Here is a 6,000-nt window from a genome sequence, read left to right as displayed (position 1 = left end):
TATTTCTTTCTGTTTACAGGAATTTCTGTGTGAAGTTAGTAGCTACAACACAGACATTTATTTCTTCTCTTTGCTGAAACCCCATTAAAATGACAATTCAGGAATAAAGAAGAACCCCATGAAAGCAAAGAAAATTAGACAGGAGAAAACATCGAAGTAGAACTGTCAATGACATTTTTGAAGAAACAGATTGATGGATAATAGCTGATTTAATGGATAGAGAATTATTCAGCCTAATTACTTGTATAGGAAAAAAAAACCACAGAAATAAATTTGATTCACTCTGCAAAGCTCAGTTAGGAATGGAGGGTACCAGACACTTTTGAGGTTGAAGGTTTTAGGCTGGATTTGAAAATTGGATTTTTTTTTTTGGAATTCATAAAATTAGAACAATTAGAAACCAAGTTTTCATTTCATAGTCCACACTGTCATGAGAACTCCCTTCCTCCATCCAGAATAAAGAAAATTTACTCTCGATGGAAGATACACAACAGTACACTTGACCCTATCCTTCGGTACCATGCTAGCTTGAAAAAAAAATCTCAGAGATGCATTGATATTTCCCACTTCTATAGCTCTCGTCCCTTAACCAGCATCCCAAATTATAAAAGCCAGGCTTCTAGACCATAGGCAAAAGACTGGAATATTATTTTTTAAAAAAGAATGTTATTCTAAAGGAATGTTATTATAAATAGACTCTCCAGCCAAGGAGAAGACTTACAGATACTGACAAAGACGAAGAGAATGAGACAGCTTGTTCCCCCTCACAGCACAGTATGATGATGTTCACCATCCAGCCAGCCCTGCTCGTGCCACGGACAGTTCTGATCAGCTTGTTTGTACCTCACTCTTGACTGTAGATAATATCCATGGTTCACCGTTTTCTTGTTTTATTTTTATTTTAAATAAAATATCTTCCCTGAAAGACAAAGACCAAAAAGAGAAAAATATGGCAAACTAAATGACACAGAAATAAAGTAGGAATCAGCAGAAAATGTCAATAAAACTATAATAATTGAGCCCTTCAGGAAGCATCCTTTATTTAGTCATTCAACAAATATTCATTAAGCTCGGACATAATGCATTTAAGCTGGTCACTGTTCCCAGTACCTGGGGAATGTGGATGAATAGTTCTTGCTTTTTAGACCTTGTATTTGCTGGATGAGAGACTATATTTCACCCATAAAAACTTGAATAGGGTATTATAAACCAGAATATTTAGAGAATAGTTAAACATTTTTGAAAATGTCTAAGTCACCATGCAACCAAAATGAATACAAGAGTTGGAACTGAAGTTAAGAAACATTCTCAGACACTTGAAATTATCAAGAGATAGAAAATAAAGAAGCAAATTTAAGAAAATTCAATACTCAAACCAGAAGGCCCAGGATTCAATGGGAATTCAGAAAGAGAGAAAAGAGACAATGAAGAATGGGTGGGAAAGAGGAGTTATCAAAGTGATAATAAGTTAAAATGTCCCAGAATGGAGGGACATAGGTTTCTAGACTGGAAGGAGCCATTAAAGCCAAGCCAGGGCACAGCTTAGTGAATACTGGGGATGAAGGGTGAGATGCTATAAACTATGAGCAAGTAACAGTTTGTCCCATACAAAGGATCAGGGATTTGAAGAATGAGATTTCACATTTGCAATATCAGAATTAGGAAGACAAAGAGACGTGTTTTCCAAAGTCTGAGGGAAAACTATGTATAATTGGAATTTTCTCCTGGCCAAGCAATCAATCAAAACTGAGGGTTGAAAGAAGATTCAAATGTGAAGGATCTCAAGTAATTTGCTTTCCAGCTCCCTTTTCCAAGAGGCAAGTGAAGTATGTGCTCATTCAAAATAAAGGCATACAAACAGATAGAAGAAGATCTGAGGACTGTTAAAAATAGGCAATTAATAATTTTAAGAACAATTAAAATTATTTTAAAAAGGGGATGCATTTATCCTATAAGACATGGCTCAGGTCAAACCATGGTTTTAATACTGTAATCTTTCAAAAAAAATCCCCTACTCAAAATCCTTATTGGTACCCTGTTAGGAGCTAAATCCAAACTCATCAACATGATTTTTAAAAGGAACAATATATGATTATAAAAGCTTATAAAAAATATGAAAGTAAATACATGTATGTATACATATGACTGAAACATGACGCTGCGCACCAGAAATTGACACAACATTGTAGACTGACCAGACTTCAATTAAAAAAAAAAGTTTGTGGTTCATCTCTCTCCTTCCAGTTTGCCACCCAGAGACTATCCTTTGTATGGAATTACCTGTGATTCCCAAAAATCATGATGGTTTCTCTGCTTCTGTCCTTGCACGTGCTGGTCCCTCGGCTGGGAACTACTTCCCCCTTCCTGAGTGGCATCTCTGTATCTGTCAGGTTGGAGACAAACATCACCTCTCCAGGAAGCCCGCTTTCGCCCTCAGCCTCACCTGGCCGTCACCCTGGCAGGTGCCCAGGTGCCGCTCCCTTGCTCTCGTAACCCATGTGATTCTTTTATAGATGAATGCCCTGACTTGATGATTGTTTATTTTTCTTCTTCTTACAAAAGAATGAGATCTTCTGAAAGATAAGAACCATATTTTATTACTTGATAAATTCTTAGTTATTAGCATAATACTTAAGCTCCTAACAATTTCTTAGTCTTCAAAACAATCTTAAGAAGGGGGGTTCTGTAACACATAAAGAGCTTGAAGCTCAGAGAGAATAAGTGATTTGCATACTATGAAACTTTTTATAAATGATAGAGTCAGATTCAAATCCAGGCCATTGGGACCTATCGATTTTTCTGCACCCTATAGATTCATTGGGTCACACTGGATGCTGCAATGAGCCTTTCCCAAAGAGTCTGGGGGTGAGATACCTCGGGCTTATTTCTGATCTGACAACAGCCAGCTCTATCATCTCCAGCAGGACGTTTTGTTTCCCTTTTCTTGGGCTCCCTCCGGATCTGACGACCACAGTTCTCCAGTACGGACACACCCATGCCTTGTCAGAGGCATGCTCCTTGATATAACAAACATGAAAGCGCTGAGAAGTGTCCACAGCACACAATATAAGACAGTGGGTTTTTTTTTTTTGTTGTTGTTGTTATTTTATTTTATTTTGTAACCATATAACATTTTTATTGATTTATAATCATTTTACAATGTTGTAAGACAGTGGGTTTTAATTGCAACCTGATCTAGGTTTGGATGCTTGAAAATGGATTTTCTTAAATACAGACCCTCCTACTTACATTCTCCCAAATGATTCGTACTCTACCTCCCTCTACATCCACCTTCTAGCCTGCCACACACTTCAGTTGCACAAAGATAATGTTATGTTCACATGTTACTACTTCTTGACAGTTTGGATGAAAATAAAGAAAGGCTGCTATTAATATTTTTAAAGCCATTTAAATTATATCTCCATCTTAAACATTGCATGGAGTCAGGAGAGACAATCGATATTAGAAAATGACAAGACACAAAATTAGTCAAGCGAGATATTTTATTTGAAAACTTTTAACAAAGAATCTTTAATAGGTGGGCACTGAAAAAATTAAATCTTGTTGTGACAGGATTCATTTAATACAGATGAATATGTCAGAGTCCATAGAAAAGTCATATTTTAAAGACAAAGGAAATTTGACACCCTATAGCGTAACAAGATTTGTTTTTGTTGAAAAATAGAATTCTCTCTATATTATAGCTCTGCATCCCATTCCTTCCATTTGATGCTGAAAAATGGAAAAAGATAACTCATATCTAAAGAAACATTGATTCCTATGCATTTTCAATTCAAATAAACAGTCATCTCTCAACAACGAAATTCATGTAAAAAAGTGCATTTTTTTCTTTTTTCCTCCTTTTATTTATATACCCACAATCAGACAAGCCATAACACTATCTAAACCACTGTATGCATTAACAAACAAACATAGATCAATAGCTATAATTTGACACACATGCACCGTCCTCTATGAAAACATCAATAGTCTGAAAGCTGAGTGGGCATAGCTGGAAAAAAAAATATGTTTCAGAGACACAATGTTGACAGAAGATTAAACAACCAGATGTCAGGGCGGAAAAAAAAAACACATTCAAAAACACATATTGGAAATGTACAGGTATTCTGCAGAGCTAAACTGCTCAGGATTAATAATAAGAAAATTATCTTCTACTTGCAGTCATTCAATTACTGTATGTGCAAATATTTTGGATTGGATGTTTCCTATTCAAATATATTATTATCTGCCTACGGAGCCCTGTTGGGAGTCCAAGGCAGAACTAGGGTGTGAGTTGCACAATGCAGTGCAATCTGAAAACAATATCTAACGTTGCTATAGAGTCTTTCATAAGTGAAACCACAGATAACTTGTGTCATTCAGATCTATAGCACTGTGATGGAGCAATGAAAAGGGAATATATAACTTAGTAATGGGCTCAGTCAGCTGAGAGAAGCCAAGTTTATGTAGAGCATTTGATTGAAAATAGATGAAATTCAAGAGTGTGTCAACTCAGCCAGTACCTACACAAACCAAAAAGCAAATAAGCCATTTGCCATTTTATTATAAGGCCATGTGGAGGTGCAGAGGGGCAGTGCACCAGAGACAAGGCCATACAACATTTTTATTGTTTTCCAATGTTATTATAAGGAATAATTCATTGTAATTACACACAATAGAAGACTGTGTATCTCCTATGACTTGTATTTTTTTAAGAGGTGACTCTTGGCTTCCCAGCATGCTCAAATTGCCAGAAGTGGCCACAGCAGAAGAAAATGCCAATTTACCTTAGAAAACTTTTAATTTACTTTTCCAAAATCTCTGTATTGTAGGTCTATAGGCATTGTCTCACAAACTATTTCAGGAAATTCATTCTATGTACATAACTATGGGTTTATGCAAAGGTTTAACCATATGTGTTAATTTTAACAGTCACACACAAACCCACACTAACTTACGAACCATTCATGTAGATTTATCAGTTCTATAATTCCTGCAATTGCTTAAAGAGTGCAATCTTACTGTTTTTGTAAACTTCATACATATAAGAAGGGAACACAATGCAAAAAACGAACTCACTTTGTTTATACATATGTCAGATACTCTCCAGAAAATAGGAGAATGGAGAGAGGAAATGGACTGTGGGACGGGGTTTAATATTGGGTGAAATTACATAGGTGGAAGAGGACATGAACAGAGTTGTCATCTTCCCGAAAAACAACAGAGAGAAAAACAAAACCATCATTCAGCACAGAAATATTAAGATAGATATGAAGACTTCTGACCAGAACACAGAAACAAGAGTAAGTGTTCAGAAATGTATCAGGAAAGAGACAAAGCAAGGTTTCATACTGATGAGTCACAGATTTAAGGAGATCAAGACCAAAAAAAAAAAAAAAAAAACCAAAAAACAGAAGGCCAAGGCCATTGGGATTAGGCATGATGAAAAAGAGCAACTTAAGGGATAGTCTGCGTGAAAAAAGTTACCCAAAAATGAACTTTCATTTTACTTAAAGAATATCATGAACAAATGACTGATAGATACAGGTAGAGAGAGAATGACAAAAATGATGATGATGGACAGATAAAAATAAATAAATATAATAAAAAATACATAAAAAATAAATATGATGAAATAGATAAAAATAAATATGATGAAATAGATAGATAAAAATAAAAATGATGATGATAGATAGATAAAAAATAAATCAGTAAGAAAATCATACCAATGAAATTAATTGACAAAGGACAGGTTCAAACATACAACTATCCAATAACCATAAGTAACTATATGCAACCTCACTAGTAAGCAAGGAAATACTAAGTAAAATATGCTAATTTTTGATCCATCGAATTGGCTAATGTTAAATAAAGACATGTAACCACAGCAAGACTGTGATGACGCAAGCTCTCTTTCTGTCAAGATGATGCTTTAGGATATTTTAGGGGGAAAAGAATTTTAGAATTTTGCATTCCTATTAACTATTTCAAGAAATTCAT

This window comes from Vicugna pacos, chromosome 24, assembly GCF_048564905.1.
Source record: "Vicugna pacos chromosome 24, VicPac4, whole genome shotgun sequence".
Classification (NCBI taxonomy): domain Eukaryota; kingdom Metazoa; phylum Chordata; class Mammalia; order Artiodactyla; family Camelidae; genus Vicugna; species Vicugna pacos.
This window is presented reverse-complemented; position numbering follows the sequence as displayed.